Source organism: Topomyia yanbarensis, chromosome 2 (assembly GCF_030247195.1).
Source record: "Topomyia yanbarensis strain Yona2022 chromosome 2, ASM3024719v1, whole genome shotgun sequence".
In the NCBI taxonomy this organism is placed as follows: Eukaryota; Metazoa; Arthropoda; class Insecta; order Diptera; family Culicidae; genus Topomyia; species Topomyia yanbarensis.
Genome location: NC_080671.1, coordinates 379,402,563 through 379,423,083, shown reverse-complemented (window position 1 = coordinate 379,423,083; position 20,521 = coordinate 379,402,563).

Genomic DNA, 20,521 nt, shown 5'->3' with positions numbered 1-20,521 from the left:
GATTTTCTTCCATTTAATTCCACTATGTGGAATAGTGGAATTAAATGGAAGAAAATCTTTGAAACATTGTATTCAATACTTTTATTTGACGCGAAGTTTAAGAGATCTTTACACCAAAGTTTCTTTTCTAACATAGCAGCTTTTTTGAAGACAAGCACTTTATAAAACTAGGCAATATAAAACAATCAACTTTTAGTAATCTTACTTATTATATCCTATTATCTCTATGTTTTTCTTCACTCTATTTATAAAGTCTGTACTAGAGAGCCGCAAAAAAAAATTTTTTTTTTCGTATGGTGGGTTTTGAAAATATGAGCAAAAACAACGTATTTAACCTTTTACATTCTTTAAACTTTCAACTGGAATCACTCGTACAAGTCACTTGAAAATATCGCGATTTTTACAATTTCAGTGAATAGGATTATTTTTTGACCAATTACATCAGAAAAGCCAGAGACTATAGTGCATATATGCACGAAAATGAAGTAGTAACTTTCAATAATTCCAGGACTAACAAACCGCTTAGATTTATGCAAGGATTAACAATATTGATCTACTTTATTGAAAACACTGAATCCAGTAGATTCATTGATTTGTGACCAGTCAGTTTAAACATTTTGAAGTAGAATATTTCTAAAGTTTCATTTTAGGGGCTCCGTTTCAAAATTTTCGACCAGAATTTTATTCGTGAATATCTGCTGTTGTACTGAATGAAAACATTAGATTTTGGCGATATCTGTTTTGAAATGTGTAGACAAATTTTGTAACTAATTCTGTAGAAAGCACAATTACTGAAAACGAATTTATGAAAGCAGTTATTATCTACATCATGATTGGTAAGTGCAACTCGCTTACAAGCGAGCCAGACTAGCTCCACCTCTTTCACGATGAAGACAAACTATTTTTGTTCGATGATCCTTTGGCTTCGAACGTAAACTGAACCAGGTACATAACCGGGGGTCGTATGCGAGTGCAGCATCATTCGTATGGTACACTCATCCTGTTGGCCAAACGCATTTGCTGAGAAATGGCCACTACTCGGAGCGTGTTGGTGCCGGAACACCTGTCTGCCTGGCAGCAGTGATTATCTTGCCGCCAATGTATTGGTGCTGGCAGTAAACGCTGATAACAAGTAAGATCATCCCCGTCATCTGCAGCTGACCATTTGAAATGAAGAACTGAACAACTTGCGCTCTAGCTTGACTATTTCTGAACGACTATTAAAAGACGGCTTTCCGCCTAAATTTACGAACGAGTAAAAAACTGAGCAGCTTTTTTCGCGTTAATAATTAACTAACCACCACCATGCATAACAATATGGGCTGTTTTAGACTAACTAAATAAACGGCAAATACAGAAATATTTGGCAGTTCCCTGCCTTAATATACAAACGAGTAGCGGGAAGGAAATGTTTAGCTGTTTCGATAGCAAAAGGACAACAACATAATTAGAAATTTTGAAACAGAAGAAATAAAAGTAAATGAAGAAAAAGAAAGATTGGTTGGTAATGTCAGAGACATAACCAAAATGAAGTAGAATACACTTTAGGTTCTTAATAAGAATACTACAATTTCTACTATCTTCTGAAAGATTGTATTAAAACCAGTTATTTCGGTATTTCTAATTCGATGTGCGTGTATCGTTATTTCGGTATTTCTATTAGAAATACCAAAATAACTGACTTTAATTTAAGCTGCATTCTTCTTCACTTCGGATATATCAATGACATTAACTACCCATCATTTTTGGCGTCAACGTGTTGGTATTCATTTTCTCCACTTTCATTAAATTTATTTTATTTACGACACGACTCAATGGGATAGCTTAAGGTGCAAAAAGTACCAAATGTTTGATAATGTTTTTTGAAGAAGTAAAGTAACTTAGACATGTGCGTTATTCTACAAAATGTTTATTAAGGTTTCATCTATAAAATAAAAATTTTCGTGAAAAAACGCCAAAAATGGCGGCTCCAACACAAGATGTTTTGAAAACCGACCACATCTCCGTCACGACACATGTCGCAATTCGTCGTCTACAAGCAGCAAACCAAAACAATCTTGAAGATTACATTCCGTAGAGGCGCCCTAACCTAAAAAACATGAAAAAATTCGATATAGAAACCAAATGGCAGCCACTTGAAAATAAAGTATTGTTTTTTCACATGATTTTTCCCCTTTGGCCGGCTGTAAAAATCTAGAAAAATAGCTATTTTTGGATGCAGTGTTGCCAAATATGCTATATTTCCAGTTTAAAACTTAAATTGCATTTTTCTCACTATTCGTGCATTTTTGTTTTGAAAATGATTATGCCATTGTGTTTCTCAGATAGTTTTACATATAAAAACATCTTATACATCAAGATAATTTGAACCACTCCCCAGACACAGTCATTTGAAGCAAAAAATTAAAAATTTCTCGCGAGATCTTAGTTTCGCAATTGTAATAAATATTTGTCCGACACTTTTGAACCTAATGCAAGAACAGTTTCGCTATAAATTTTATGGAATCAAACATTCTCGGGACATTTATGTTTATAATATTGCCAAACACTCAAAAAGTTTTCAAAGTACTCGCAATCGAAGCAAGCCACCGTTGATAGACCCCTTTCAAACCCAACGCGAATATATGAGTTTACCGCGGCTTGATAACGGTAATAAAGTTTTTAATTTACATTACCCGCTAGGTTATGAAGGCATACCTGGCTGGTTTTTGAACTTGTTTTTCCGCGCCAACTGCTGCTGCGAATGTGGTATCAAGAAGGCATAACCACCCCGAGCGTACAGTCCTGACAAGGGTTCCGGAAACCACAGGTCCAACGTTGGATGATTATTGAAACGAGCAGGTTAGTTCCAAATATTATATTTGTTTGATTAATAGTGTGATTTTGAAGCTACCCGCAATTGAATCTTGTATGGTACACTTTGATTTGTATGTGTATATAAAATTTTCCGCTTTTCATCCGAAAGAGCGAAATGAGCGACTGACCTGACCGTTTTCGCCTTCTGAAACTCAGCGTGTTGCCATTTCATGGAGTGCGCGGTCGCTTGATTTATGAGTTTCAAATGAATCAAGCAAAACCTTACAAACAAGTAGCATATCTTTATCTCGATGGGTAGAATATAAATGTAAGGGGAAACGGTGACGGGGCGGCCGGTTACGACGACTGTAGAAATATTAGCGACAATGAGATGGAAATTTCAACTATCTCTACATAAGCTTGGGAGTGGAAGATGAAACGTGCAAGCTAATCTCGGATAATCAGCAAGCAAACGATTATTGCTGTACTAGAGGTGAAGTGTCTGCCACGAGTTGGTTCGATTTCTACGAAGAAAAAAAACCCGGCAATTTGGACCTGGTCCCATAATCCACTGCACAGTGGTCCAGATCGCTAATTTAGGAGGAATTTTTACTTTCTGACAAACCTGTATAATTTAGCCGTATCATGTCTTAGGATGAATTTGTGTACTTTAGAAGATGCTTCTTTTTATTGGAATAGTTATTAGGGTGGTTCTAATTTATCTAAAATACGAAAATAAACTTTTTACTGATGAAAGATAGAGCTCCACAGTCTTCCACAAAGTTGTAAAGTAACTTATTTTGAATAAATTTGTTGAATATATTAAAGCTCTATCTCTTTTAGTTTTTGTTATACAAGAAATTAAAAAAAAAAGATTAGGGTGTTCCTGAAAAAACGTTTTTTTAGTATAACTTTCGTATCTTTTACTTTTTGTTAACACAACCTTTGAACAGCTTATTGAAAACTTCAAGCCGAGTATTTTTCTCCAAGACACCGAAGGTCTAACTTTTTTCTTTAAAAAGTTATGGACACTTTTCGTTAAAAAAATAGCCTATTTCAAGGCTCAATATCGCTGATGCGGGCACCTAAAATTGAATTCTGTTTCCACCACATGAAAGACCATACTTATTAGTATATTTGAGCAAAAATTGGCGAATACGATATTTTTTTAAAATTTGCAATTTAGATTTAAAGTTTGTAGTTTTGCAGGTTCAACGCATTAAAGCATTTACACACATATCGTTGTATTATGAAAAAAGCCACTTTCAAATATCATTTATTCGTTTTAAATAAAACTAGTAAATATGGATATTAGTCGAAGAGAGTTGGCGAATTTGCTTATTGCTGGTAAAAAGACAGATGAACTGCTTAAGTTCATTACAAGTAGTAATCCAAATGTAAAATTGAGACTTGTTAGTGCTCGGAAGAAAATAAAAATCTTCATGTTGGAATTTAGAAGGTTGTGGATTCGGAGTAAGCGCACGCAAATTCGGTTTGAGCTGGAAAATTTTGTGTGGCTTGAAGGAAAGCTAAGATTCGAAGTCGAAGGTAAAGGTAAAGGCCGAAAGAGGAAACCATTTTCCGAAATATGTCGCAGAGCCAAAATAAAAAGATTAGGAAAGTTGCGCGATAAGTATTCCACGGAAGAACTTGGTTTAGCGTCAGCCGTCAACGCTAATTCTACTGGTTTCCGTTTAGTTGGCAGACAAATCGAACGATTGTCGAAAAGTCCCGTCAGATCTACCGTAGAGAATTTAGGATCTATGGCTGTCCCGATTGCAGAAGCGTTTACTGCGGAGGAGGCACTTAGATTTATTTGTGAAAATGATTTTTCTAAGGCGCAGTACCAAAACATACGCAGCTCAGTTATGCAGAAGGGTTTGGACATTTATCCCGCGTATAATAAAATAGTAGAAGAAAAGAAACTATGCTATCCGATCGGTATGTACTATTCTCAAAGATTCGTCCCTGAATCAACAATTTTTTTCAGGAATTTCTGTTCAGCCTTCTTGTGCGTATGTTCCCCTTCAAGCTCTTGTTAACCATACCGTGGAACGACTCATCTCGTTTCTGAATATTGGAGTTCTACCACTGCATCCTGAGGATAATACGTTTGTTATCTTTAGGTGGGGCTGCGATGGAAGCAGCAACCATTCCCGGTATGCAACATTATTTTTCTTCTAAACTTTGACTGACAGTCTCTTTTCCACTTGAACATAGATACAAGCAAATGTGCGTTGACGAAGATGAAAATGGAGAACTATTCGAGTATAACGATTCGCATATATTTGCTCTATCTATAGTACCTTTACGTGTAGTTAGTCGCCGGAAAGATGAGTCAAGAGATTGCATTCTTTGGAATAATGATTTTCCATCTTCAGTATCCCTGTGCCGACCAGTAAAATTAATTTTCAAGAAGGAAAATCCTGAACTAACAAAGGATGAAGTTGCCGCGATGAACAAGCAAATCGATGAATTAGTCCCGACTATAGTAAATGTTAATATGCGCAAGATTCCGATTAGTTCAAGCTTCATATTTTCCATGGTTGATACGAAGGTAGTGAATGACGTAACAGGCACACCGTCTCAAGCGTGTTATATATGCAAACGCTCCGGAAAGCGATTGAATGATCCTTTACTGGAAGCCAGCGATCCACCGGATAGTTTATATGTTTTTTCACCTTTACATGCATTAATACGGGCAATGGAGTTACTATTGAATATTGCTTACCGTTTAGCTCTAGCAAAACCGCGTTGGCGCGTAGGCAAAAATACCAGCGAGCTTAAGGAACGACAAATAAAAATTCGACAAGCGTTACGTGACCGTTTAGGTCTTCGTATTAGCGAACCTTTGCCAGGTGGCGGAAATTCTAACGATGGTAACACAGCTCGAAAATTTTTCAGAAACCGAGATGTCGTTGCAGAAGAAACCGGGTTGGACGAAATGTTGCTAGAACGTATGTATGTGCTATTAACAATCATCAACAGCAAATTGGGAATTAACGCGGATGCTTACCGGAGTTACGCCGAAGATACACGATTGCTTTATGTACGCCTGTATGGTTGGTACGCTCTCTCACCAACCGTGCATAAACTCCTGGTCCATGGAGGAAGCATTATTCAACATAACATGCTGCCAGTAGGTATGTGCAGTGAAGAAGTTCAAGAAACCAGGAATAAAAGTATTCGCAGATTCCGAGAATTCCACGCACGCAAATTCGATCGACTCGTCAATCTTGATGACGTTTTCAAGAGACTTCTTGTTTCATCAGATCCTATAATTTCTCTTAAATGTAAACGTCGAATTCAACGAGCACCGCTGGATATACCTGAAAATGCAATGCATCTACTTTTGAATTAATTGGCATTGAATAAATTCTCCTTATATAAATCATAAATTGTTGTCATAGCCAAATTATTTTTAATGAACACATTCTGTATTGTTGATATGTAAGCAAAACAGAAAAGGAAATACAAAGGCTTTAGGCAATTTCTTTTATGTCGCTATGCGATAAAATTTAAAACTTTGGTTAGTAAATTTAAAATTACATGCTTAAAAAAAATAATATTTTCCAATTTTTGCTCAAATATACTTAAAAGTATGTTCTTTTCTATGGTTCAATCCGAACTTACTTTTATTTGACCCAATCAGAGATAATGACATTTGAAAAAGGGCTATTTATGAGCGAAAAGTTTCCATAACTTTTGAAAGTATAAAGTTAGACTTTCAGAGTTATGAAAAAACGTGGATTGAAGTTTTCTAAAAGCTGTTCAAAGGTTGTTTTAACAAAATATAAAATTTCTTTCGAACATTAACAAGTCTCAATTTTACATTTGGATTACTACTTGTAATGAACTTAAGCAGTTCATCTGTCTTTTTACCAGCAATAAGCAAATTCGCCAACTCTCTTCGACTAATATCCATATTTACTAGTTTTATTTAAAACGAATAAAATCAGAAACCTTTTTTGACAGTCGTTTCACTTATGCAAAGCTTACTGCGATGAGAGAATGATATTTGAAAGTGGCTTTTTTCATAATACAACGATATGTGTGTAAATGCTTTAATGCGTTGAACCTGCAAAACTACAAACTTTAAATCTAAATTGCAAATTTTAAAAAAATATCGTATTCGCCAATTTTTGCTCAAATATACTAATAAGTATGGTCTTTCATGTGGTGGAAACAGAATTCAATTTTAGGTGCCCGCATCAGCGATATTGAGCCTTGAAATAGGCTATTTTTTTAACGAAAAGTGTCCATAACTTTTTAAAGAAAAAAGTTAGACCTTCGGTGTCTTGGAGAAAAATACTCGGCTTGAAGTTTTCAATAAGCTGTTCAAAGGTTGTGTTAACAAAAAGTAAAAGATACGAAAGTTATACTAAAAAAACGTTTTTTTCAGGAACACCCTAATCTTTTTTTTTAAATTTCTTGTATAACAAAAACTAAAAGAGATAGAGCTTTAATATGTTCAACAAATTTATTCAAAATAAGTTACTTTACAACTTTGTGGAAGACTGTGGAGCTCTATCTTTCATCAGTAAAAAGTTTATTTTCGTATTTTAGATAAATTAGAACCACCCTAATAACTATTCCAATAAAAAGAAGCATCTTCTAAAGTACACAAATTCATCCTAAGACATGATACGGCTAAATTATACAGGTTTGTCAGAAAGTAAAAATTCCTCCTAAATTAGCGATCTGGACCACTGTGCACTGGAGATAACGATCAACTGGAGTCTACTTTTCCTGAATTTTAGATCCCGACAAACTGGGAATTGCTCTGCTTCTCCACTGACGAGTACCTGTTCTGATGATGGTCGGGCAATAAAATTCCATTTATATGAGTATGCTGGAAGTGACAGAAATTTTCGCTTTCCATCGAGAATAACCGTGTCTTCGAGACGTGGAATATTTAGGTCTCCGGAACAAGGGCAGTTCCGAAACGTGCATATTTTTTTTAAATTCTTGAAATGGCGCTCACTTTTTTACGAAGTGGTTGGAAATTTGTCCTTACATTTTTTTTGTACTGAAACTCACGTTGTTAGTGTATGGTGTAGTCAGTATAGATAATATCGGTAGCTCAACAAAACATATTAGTAAATTATGTACCTGATTGAAACCAGTCGTTAGCTTGAAGCACGCGTGTACTGTCCACCAAATAAATGCCTTTGTAGCATTTCACTCTTAGTTATCAGTTCACTTCAATCATTGATTCAACACTTTTACCGTCATTTTGAGGCAATCAAACAAGCACTGTCAGAACCATTCGGTACTTACCATCAATGTTTACGTATGTATATTGGGAAACGTACAATTAACATAATAGCGATCCATTATCTGCCCACATACATTTAGCTTCATCGATTTCCACCATAACATTTCGGGCTAGGCTGAAATGCCGGGGGTTTTCCACTCCACTACACATCGTCAATTCGTGCCCCAACGGGATGAAACTCATATTATCTGAACAAAGCAATGCATAATTCATCCGGTACTCATCCTTTGCGTGCGATGAAACAGCAAAAAAATCAAACGTCGCCTTTGGGCTTCCATGGGCAAAAAACAAGAAACATCGTATTAAAACTTTTAACGAAGAGCATAACAAGTTGTATGGAGATTGTTTTTGACAAATTCTGTTCCCAATGATTAAATTGGCAGTAACCGTTTCTTCAGAAAAAATGGTGTCCCCTGGCGAAGATTTTGTTCCGCGCGAGACCTAAAAAGTTAATAACAGGATTGGGACTCGAGCGTACGACGAATGGCTTATAAAACCAGTGCTAATCTACCAGACCATTTCGACTTAAACTGCAAAACTTATAACAGCCTTTTGTCTGGTCAATACGCAAGAAAACGTTCGACCAACTTGATGTGAAAATATTGTTAATGATCGCTATGGGTCAAAATATCTATACCAAACGGTTTGCGATTCTAGAGACGAGAACATATGGTCGGTATTAAGTCAGAGCGGACTAAGTGACAAAATCTTGATTTCGAGAAAAACGAGTTTAAAGTTTGAATCGCAACATCCTTTACATTATAATTGGAAATAATTTTTTGCCATAATTCTTGTTTATTGTTACATGTTTAAAATCTGACAAAAGTCGGATGTAGCTGACGAAATGCTTTATCCAGTGTTATCATTTTCTCATTTTTTGATGTTTTGCGACTTAGTCCGGCCTGACTCAACACCGGCCATATGTTGAGGAATTCCACGAAAATCCGTCCGAAAATCTTTAAAATCGTGACCGACCATCTTAGATTCCAATGAAACTTTACACATTTCACCGGCATGGAAGACTAAACATTTTCCACTATCAGTAAGTTTATTTTGACTCAAAAGCATTTTTTTAAAAGGGCGTAGACATTTCTGCGTGCATTAATTTAAATTTTTTTTAGTTCGATTACTGTATTTTGTACAGCAAAACTTTCTGAGAACGAGTTACAGGGAAAAAATATTTCTGTTCGAAAAAAATATGCACTGAAAAAAATATTGTGTCATTTGTGATAAGAACAAAAATTTGTGTAAAAAATTTAAATTGCCAAAAAACCCATTTTTTCTAATTTTTTATATTTCGTCAACAAAAATCTAAAGAGAAAAGAAACATTTTGAATGTGATTGCATAATGGAGAACTTATCGGTAAAAAAGTTTTTCTTCCAATAACTTTATACATGTTTTTAAATTCCACACTGATTTACATAAAAAACTGTAATTTTATTACAGAATATAATTGTAAGACTCGTTTAAAATCAAAATGTATTTAACAAAAATCTTCCAAAATGCGATAGTTTTCGAGATATTTGGAATTTCGTTCCAACATAAACAGTTAATTCGTGTGGTTATGCCCTTTTTAAAAGTTATTCATGTAACCCCATCATAAAATGTCAAAAATCTAATGTTTATCGTTTTAAAGACGCAAAAGAAACTTTTCCAGTGTATTTGGATTATGGAGAAGCTTTCAATAAAAAAGTTTTCCTAACAACAAATTTTGACATATTTTTATAATTCATACTATTTGCAGTCAAAAATGCATTTTTTTGGTGAACCAACAACTGCGGACCGGGCTGTAACAAACACCAGCTCAACAACGATCGCGCGCAGTACCACTAAACCAACTGCCATTACCAACATCGAAGTAACAACGATTACACCAAATGTCTCCAAACCAACACTATCAAATCTAACACAGATGAAGAAGGATTTACAGCAGCGATCCGGAAGAACAAGAAACAAACAAGAATATCCGACCGTGAGCATCATGAATGCAGTACGGATGACGACATGGACGTGAACGAAAACGCGAGTGAATGACCCTCAAAGTGCGGCAGACAATGCACCTAATGTTTCACCACCAAGGAAGAGGATCTCAACACGCAGCAAAAAGCTGCGTCAACAAGACCCTACGGATAGTTGAAAGTTGAAAGTTAATTGTAATTTTTATCTATTGTAAAAATCTTAAAATACCCACGGCTCAGTTATGCTAACGCATAGAGCCGTGTCAAATAAACAAGAGAAAAAAAATCAACAAATTTTCTTATTTTGGAGAATCAGAGTAGTAAACAAAACGCAAAGGAGTGAGTGTGATCTTTAGCTGTATGTTAAAAAGAAAATTAATTATTCCTTTAAAATGCCAGAGAATTATTAAAAATTAAAAATTAAAACTTATAGTTTCCAAATATCAAACCATAAAACACAATTTTGATTCTGTTATTTTTCCTTCTTTATAGCATGAGTCAGTCTTTATAAAACTATTAACTTGATAATGATATTCTATTCAAGTATAAATTCTCGTTTGCAAAACAACAAGCGAATTTCATGAGCGATATTTTTTTTCTACTACATTGAAGATAGAAACAGATAATTGAATTTGAAGGCAAGCAGTCAAAATTTTGATTTCGGTCTTTCTTTTATTCGGCATTTTGTTTTTTACGACCTTTATTCATTCGACCTTTTATCTTTCGAAGTTTTGTCCTTCGATTATTTATCAATGAACCGGTTATGCTGTCGACCTTTTGTATTTTCGACCATGTGTCTTTCGACATTTTGTCAGATTTATCAATCAGATATGGAATGAAAATAATTGAAACGTGTAACAGTGCGTCGCGACGACGCGTCGTCGTAAATATACAAAAAGCGTACAACTCATAACATATTTTACTCTTATCGCCACATATGAAAAAACCTTAGTCTAGGTTTTTAACTCAGAAAACCCCGTTAATTTCTAATGGTTTCATACTAACTAACAACGTTTTTTCCCATTAGTCAGAGGCCAATTTCATTCGACGGTGAACTCCGGACTGCCAAGGTAGGACGATTCAAACATCGGTGGTATACAGGACACACACACATGTGGCACCAATTTAATTCCAGCTGAAAGTTTGCCTCGCCACTTTTACGCTTGCCACAAATAGCTTTGAAGTGGTTCGCATTGGGCACGCCACGACACTACAAACTATCAACTGCGGGTGAACCGAAAACAGGAAACAAAAGCTTTCGTGACCAAATCGACAGTCACGAGAGACTGTAAATCGTATCGTGTTTGGGTACGTAGGCCTTCTTTCGAGAACTTTCGCATTAGAACAGGCTGATTCGCGGATGGGGCAGTGTTGCCATATTGTGTGATCACCGATACCGGTTTTGGGTTTCGGCAAAGAATTTCCTATCTTATTTTCCTATTCCAATTTTTTTAAAATAACTAACACCTCAATCTGATCAAATTCCATTTCATCACGCTGCTATAAACAAGAAAAGTTTATTATTCTAGCTGCAAAATGCAATCTGCTATTACGAAGCTAAAATATAACTTAAAAAACAATTCAGAACTCCAAAAATGTACATAAAATCCCTATGGTCAAACACATATTATGTATCAAGAATCTAGGGTAAAATAGAATGCAGAAGAAATATTTTGAAGAATGGTACACAATTTCATTTAGCCTGTTTATTTGATGTTTCAAACATTTTTTCAAGTTTCAAGTTTTTTGTAATCAGAAGATTCATTTGAATTTTTTTGAAATTCTGTATTTTATAGTTAAGCTCAAGAGTAGTCAATGTATTATGTAGCAAAGCAGTACTGACGAACATGATTTATTCAACTACACGTACCGATTCAAATGATGACAACACTGCCGAGACGGGTTACAATAAGTCCGCGTGGCGAAGCGAATGAACGTCCAGGACCATTACGAATTAAACGAACGAGATAAATTAAGTGAGAAAAAGCTAACCGGAAAAGGGTCTGTCTGCCAGCAGCTGCACGAATACATGCACCCAGCCCCACCGTGTTGCGGGATAGGGAACGGAAAAAGGCTCCATGCAGTTGGATGAGCTTGGCTGCGTTTTTCCACTATCCGGCTACTGTTGAAAGGTGTTTCATGTTTTGCTGCGTTGTCCGGTTGTCGCGTGGATTTTATCCGGAATTAGTCACGAACCCCCGCTGCGGAGGAGTAACATCGTTGCCTGAAGGGAACATCGATTACATACGTTACTGGTGCTGTTTTCGTTGTTGTTGTTGTTGATGTCCGGAATGAAATTGTCAACCCGTATGAGTGGATGGGTGGACTTTCACTATTCACGAGAATGCGATGCGACGAGTTTAGGGGCAAGCTTCCACGATAAACTGTTTCATTATCTAACCCCATCATTGCGTGGCATCAGCACTGTCTGCCCAACGAGGCCACAGGTGGTATTTACTTGATCGGGGTATTTCGTTCGGTTTGTTGTGACGTGCAACCATTGCTCGCGAAGGTAGATTCTGTTATGTCAGTAGCGCAGGAAAATCCATATAACTTGGAAATAATTCCCCAAACGAACATTAATGTTTTATTACTCCCTTGCACGATTACTGGACAAAGGGACATTCTCGAGAAGTATCTATGCGGTATTTGGATGGCTCACTGTTTGTGGCGACAGTGGAGAGTCGAATTAATAATTCAAATTATATTGAGTGATGGCACTTTGAAGAATATTGTTGCACAATAAATTTCGACATATTGCCGCAGTCGTTAAAATTATTGGACAATAAAACTCAAATGGAGGATTTTTTCTCTTAAACATTGAAGTAATTTCAAGCAATTAATCTTACCAAAAGTTCAAAGCGTCTTTTCTCAACTCTTTTTGCGATAATGTTGAAATCATCTGTATATGCAGCCAAACACGTAGACAACATTAAGTATTTCAATATGAGCCACAGTACACAGTAGAAGAGCACAACCATCGCTCGTATGGAACGAAATAAAGTTTATAAAAGCGTAAAATAGGGTCATATGAGTAAACTTAGTGTTCCCCGACGCCTTAACCACGGGAGGCAGGATGGCATTGTTTCAAATGTGAATCACCTGAATCTGCGGCATGCCCGGACAAGCGAAAAGTGATTTAGCACCTTATGCTGTTGGAACCTACAGCGGTTGTTGAAGAATCCGTCTCCAAAAATGTTACAAAAGTTACCGACGAAAACAAGCCAACCGAAGCCTCAAACAACAAACAGCAGTCAAAATCCTACCCCACCTGCTCTACGACCAAGTTCCGATGAAGTTGAATTGGTTTGTCGCGAAGGTGCGAAAGATCATCCTGGAACAACATCCTGGTGCTCAAATTTTAATAGGCTCCTGCTCGCAGCAAGCTTCAAGTTTGTTTTCACGAAAAGAATTGTGGTTTTGCCAAAAAAATAAGCTTTAGATAAGATTACAAATTTGAAAATGTTGAAAATGGGGTGCCATAACAAACAGATTCCACCCTTAATTAAGTCCCATAATGGCCTACACGCAGAAAAAAAATTAGTAAAAATAAACAAATTTTGGGTTTAAATAACAATTTTCTCGTTTGATATAGTGACAAACAAGATTCAGGTTTGATTCAATCAATACTGTTGGTTGAAATTACCAACTAATTCATTTGTTGGCTTTTCAGTAGTTTCAACAAATATTTCGTTTGAAACAACAAAATCAGTTTAACCGAACAAACAAGTTTGAAGAAACAAAAACAAATCTTTTGTATTAACCAAAGGAGAGAACAACTCAAATTTAGTTGAAATTAAACAAAGATGCTGTTGGTTTTTAACAAAGGGATCAGTTAGATCTAACAAATTTTATTTTGATTCAACAATGTTTCTATTTAAAATGTAAACAGAAGTATTTGTTGAACTAAACCAAATACATGCTTTCGAAACACGCCAATTTTCGGTTTGAAACAGTCGTACGCCACGTTTTAAATTCAACTAAAAGTTTTGTTGATTAAAAAGGCCTGATTCTTCTACTTGTAGTTATATTTTGGCTATATCTATCCAGTAGCTCAACGACAATCGAATAGAATTTAGCCTAAAAGAGCGGAATCCAACATAATAATTCCCAATTGCGTGCAATAGACATTCAGTGGGCAATAATGAAGATTAAGGCAGCAGTCACCAGCGCCACGTTGGTCGGATTAAGAATTAGTGTAATTAGCTAGCCAAGGTCGTGACTTAAGAAGGCATTCGACGGGTGATAAGAGGCATCAACAGAAAAGAGTGAAAATTTCATCGAAATAACGACGACGAATTCTATGAAAATATGTCATTAGTCTCACATTTAGTTTTCCGACTGCAAATAATAAGCACTTGTAACATTGAGAACTGACGTACAAGTAAAGTTTTCAACTTGTGTAAAAAATTAAACTGTCGCTTTGAAATGACAACAGCAAGTAGCAACTTGCCACTGGTCGGCGCTTCGATCGGCTAGTAATTGCTATACGGAACTTGTATGCAAACTTGGATACAATGGTGACTCACGCATACGAACCTGTATGCGATGGTTATTTGCAACGTATTTTCATTTAAATGTTTACACAGGTTTTTCGGGAAAGTTTGTTCTAGCTTATATGTCTGTTCTCTGTGCTTGTAAGATACCATAAAAAAATAAAATAACACAAATGAAATTAGTAATCTGAAAAAAACGAATCAAATGAACAAAATTATCGCGAATAAAATACTATAAATTTAAATAAATGAATTCATATTATTAAGGCTGAATGAATAAAACAAGTCCAAGTTTTTGTGCTCAATCCAAAAAACGGTTAATTTGTATGACTGCATTTGTCCGAATATAATGTGGTCGGTGTTAGGTCAGACCGGACTAAGTGACAGTGCATTGATTTCGAGAAAAACGCGTTTAAAGTTTGAATCGCAGCATCCTTTACATTATAATTGGAAAATAATTTTTACCATAATTCTTGTTTATTGTTTCATATTTCAAATCTGGTAAAAGTGTAATGTAAATGAAGAAATTCTTTATCCAGTGCTATCATTAACTCATTTTTTGATGTTTTGCGACTTGGTCCGGTCTGACTTAACACCGACCATGTGTAGTAGCTAAGCAGTATAAAACAGCAGCTCATAAAACTAACTGAACAGTAACTAAACTAACTAAAAATAGAATGTTGTCCCATTAATTTTCTCAGTAATCAAAAATTACATTTTGGTGCCAAATAATTTCAAAATTTGTGGAATGTCGAAATCTAATGTCCAAGCAATAATAAAAGCTTTGAAAAAAATCCTGATACCTTGGTAATGTTAAACAAAAGTTTTGCAAAATAAAATTTTCTTGAGGACATTTCTTGAAAACAAAAATTATTCTTGAATTTTATTGTGACAAGCAATTTTTTCACAAAGGTTTACTACATTGGTTTTAAACTATGAAACGGGGTTTCGATTTTTTCATATGTTGTTTTGGTCTTGCAGGTTTTAACCTTAAGGTCATTCGCCTCTTTTTTCTGGTTGCAAATTTTTTTTGCAAAAATGTCTAACCCTATGTGCGGTGTTGAGGATTGAACCCAGGTGAGCTGCGTACAAAGCAATCGATTTACAAACTACACTATGCCCGCCTCATTTTGTTTTAAATCGCCTCATCTCGGATTTTAGTAACCCCAAACTTCGAGTAGTTTCCTTTTGTATTCGACTAGTCACAATAATTTTTTTTTTTAATTTCGTTTCGCGGGTGGCCCGGACCCGTCGGGCACTGTGGCTGACTACATCAGTGTATGTAGTGCATCTTCTATTCAGATATTTTCGGGAATCAGAAAGGATTGTATCAGGTACTAATTCCATGGACGCTGAACAATTACTTCAAAGTCTGTCGGAACAGAACGACAAAATTCCGCAATTGATTGATTTAATACTGCGTATTTTTTTAATCGTGTCTACAGAACTTGAACCAGTGCACAAAGGTGTTTTTTTCGCCAAAAACGCGCGAAAAATTATTCACGCGAGAACAGTAAAGCGTACAGCAATGATGTCTTCTGGGATGTTTTATGATAATCCAAGATCTTTATTTTGACGATATAGTTATAGTTATTAATCCCCCTTGAAGTAGGATATTTGCTACAATTTTTTTCTAAGTATAAAAAACAAGATAAAGTATTCTGAAATATCAAAGAACTTGTTTTTGCAAACATTTTTACTGAAGACCAGAAATCTCTATTTATAGTACACTCGAAGCTAGTAACCGTTGTTTGTGAATCACCCCTTAAAAGCTTTTATTCAGCATAACTTCTTAAATATCGTAGATGAAGCTTCATCATGTTCGAGAAAGTTGTTTGTCTTATCAAGTTACATATCTTTCCAGAAGACATCATTGGTCAATCTCTTGCGACTTAGAAGTTATTGGGTAATTTTCGGTTAAATTAGTAAAAGTTTTAAAAGCAATAACTTTTGAACGGGCAAACAGCCAGCTCTAATTGCAATTAAAAATGCTACATCAATACTATACAATTCAATAGAGTTCACTTGTCCCTCGTTGTCTCCAGTAGAGTTATAGATGATATGAAAAAACTATTGTTTTTCAAAAAATGTCAAATATTTTCGAAAATACTCGAGATATGAAAAATTATGCGTTAATAAAAATTGTGTATTTTGACGAGTGAAATAACTTTGTAGAATATATGAAACATGTAAGAATGATGATAGAAAAGATATTAAAAAAAAATATTTTTGGAGTCATTCAAAGACAACTTCTTAAGCATTTAAAAAAGAGACTTCTTGTTTTCAGCAAAAATATTCGTAAAATCAATTTACGTAACTTTTCCAAAGACGTTAGATCATTTCTTCTACCAACAAAAATTTTGTTGGAAAATCTCACTTATAGGAGGATTAATCACGAAAATCATAGCAGCAAATGATAAACCTTGCTATTTTTCAAGAGTAGTCCAAAAACACTATTGACGTAATCTCAGCCGATTACCCGTTGACAACCAATCACCATTTGAAGCTCCATTTTTCCAAATATGCCAAATTATTTGGAAAATACACGAGATAAGTCATTATTGTAATATGGAAAATTTTTCATTTTGATAATTCAAAGCATTTTACTGATCATCTCGTACTTGTGAGAATATGATTTCAAAAGTTATATTAATGAATTGGCTTTAAAGGGACCTCCACGAACAACCAGCAATAATGTCGAAGCTGTCGAAGGTAAAGACTTTGTGTCTTCAGCAAAGTTGTTGGCAAAGGCTTGCTCTACAACTTTACCGAAGATATAATTTTAAAATAACAAGATCTTATTCGAGATTTCTGTGATTTCTCATCACGTTACCGTGCTCTTTTAATCATGAGTTTACTATCGGATTTTTCTCTTAGACTGGCGGGATTTATATTCATGAATTCTAGAACTGCGTAATTTCTGTTCACGTTTTCGTCATATGTACAATGATTGATGTTCATAGTCTCAGGACCTTTGTTGCGATTTCTGATATTTTAATCACGAATAATGTGTTGTATGTTCATGATTTTAGTAACTTTGCCATGATTTCGTAATTTATATTCACATTGTCGTGATATTTTAGTCACTGGTAGAGATTTATGTTTATGCTCTAGACTTCAGGATCTTAGTTACGATTTTTAAACTTTTTTGACACGAGTTGTGTAATTTATGTTCGTGATTTCAAGATCTTATTCACGATTTTCTTAATTTCTGTTCAGGTTGTCGTGACATTTTATTCTAGAGCTTACTTTCGAATTTGACACGTGAAGTAATGTGACTCATGAGGAATTCCACGAAGATCCTTAACGGCGTCGGTGGTTGAGTGGTAAGCGTGACCGTTACTCATTCCAGTTGTCCTGCGTTCAAATCCAGCCGAGGTCGTTGAGATTTTTCTGAGGTGAAAAAATCTGTGGGTCACGTCTTCCTTCGGAAGGAAAGTAAAGCCGTTGGTCCCCGGTCCATGAGTTGATGAATCGATATCTCGTCCAGATAGTGGAGTCACCTCTCTGACGTCGGTAAAGAAAAAGTAGAATCCAACTTCTATACTTACTAACAAATATCCTCCTCTCGTGATACTTGTGGAGTGCGCAGTAGTATATACGGCCTCTAGCAAGATTATCGAACTAACAATTCCTTCCCTTTCCTTCCGCGATCTACGTTCGGGCCGGGCCGGCGCCGTTATTGATCAATAAACACTTTAGGATTACCAGGAGTTGCACATTGAAAGATGTTTCGCTACTCCCAAGCATAATTATCTACTGATTCCCTGTGCAACTTCAGCTAGTCCAGATCGATAACGGAGTAGCAACCAGGGGTGGGCACACAAGCTCAAACTCAAACTCATGAGGAATTCCACGAAGATCCGTCCGAAAATATTTAAAATCGTGACCGATCATCTTATATTCCTACGAAACTTTACACGTTTTACCGGTATGGAAGACTGAACATTTTTTACAATCAGTAAATTATTTTGACTCAAAAGCAATTTTTAAAAGGGCGTACACATTTCTACGTGCAATAATTTCAAAAATATTTCGTTCGATTTATACAGAAATTTTTTCTGAGAATGAATTACAGGGAATGAACATTTCTGTACAAAAAATATGCACTGAAAAAAATGTTGTGTCATTTTTCACAAAAACAAAAAAAAATGTTAAAAATTTAAATTGAGAAAAACCCATTTTTTCCAATTTCTTATATTATGTCCACAAAAACATAAAAAGAAAACAAACATTTTGAATGCGATTGTGTGATGGAGATCAGTAAAAAAGTTTTTCTAACAATAACTTTGTACATGTTTTTAAATTTCATACTAATTGACATAAAAACTGTAATTTTATTATTCTGTAATAATTCTAAGGAACGTTTTGAATCAAAATGCATTTAACTAAAACCTTCCGAAATGCGACAGTTTTCGAGATATTTGGAATTTTGTTCCCACAAAAAATTTGTTATGAGCAGTTTGATTTAAAATAGCGTCTTGAATCATATTCAAAAAGAAAATTGCATTTTGCCTGCAAATAGTATGAATTATGAAAATATGTCAAAAGTTGTTGTTATGAAAAGCTTCTCCATGATCCAAATACACGGAAAAAAATCTTTTAGTTCTTCAAAACGATCAACATTTAATTGTTGATATTTTTTTATGGGCTAATGCGAATATCTTTGAAAAAGGGCATAATTACAGGAATTAACTGATTTTGTTGGAACAAAATTCCAAATATCTCTAAAACTGTCGCATTTCGAAAGATTTTCGTTAAATTCATTTTGTTTTAAAATGTTGCTTAGAATTATATGGTCGGTGTTAAGTCAGACCGGACCAAGTCGCAAAACATCAAAAAATGAGTTAATGATAGCACTGGATAAAGACTTACTTCATCTACATTCCACTTTTACCAGCTTTGAAATATGAAACAATAAACAAGAATGATGGTAAAAATTATTTTCCAATTATAATTTAAAGGATGCTGCGATTCAAACTTTAAACGCGTTTTTCTCGAAATCAATGCACTGTCACTTAGTCCGGTCTGACTTAACACCGACCATATTCTGTCAATTAGTATGAAATTTAAAAACATGTATAAAGTTATTGTTAGAAAAACTTTTTTTTACCGATAAGTTCTCTATCATACAAACACATTCAAAATGTTTCTTTTCTCTTTAGATTTTTGTGGACAAAAAATAAAAATGGATTTTTTCTCAAATTAAATTTTTAACAATTTTTTTGTTTTTGTGACACAACATTTTTTTCAGTGCACATTTTTTTCGTACAGAAATGTTCATTCCCTGTAATTCATTCTCATAAAAATTTTCAAAACGCCTTTTTGAAAAATTACTCCTGTATTAAAATATTGCAATTGTCAGAGAAAATCATGGAGATTAATAAATCAAACACAACACGATGGTCATATTTTGTGAATTATTACACGAACCCGAATATTGGGTCGTGAATAATATAATAGGAATCATGAATCAGATAAGAAATGCATGAATATATTTCGTGATTCTGTGAACTATTTCAAGAGCACGAATATTGGATCGTGACTAATATATCAGGAATCATGAATTAGTTCATGAAGACTACAAATGTTATCGAGCAATTTAACAAAGGTGTTCACTAAACTCGATGGATTTGTTTTGATCGACGTTGAAATCCCGGGGCTCAATTTCTCCAAGGCTTCTTCTCACGGCAAGGCTCCTTGTTGATTCACGTTTGTTTTCACGGACAAGTTCACTTAAAAATTTACGAATTTTTAAGGGATCTGTTCCTGTGACAAGAAAATTATGACATGTTATTACCTTTGTTTCATCATTATAATGTATTTCGTTTGAAAGAAAAGTTAAAAATACATGCATTCAAGAGTGCCTCATTTGTAAATGATCTCGCCCTTATATGTTATCTTCCTAACCTAATGAGCACTTTGGCTGAACAAAAACCTCATCCCGAGTCTAGTGCTCATATCCTTGTAGTCAATTGAGTCAATAATTCCC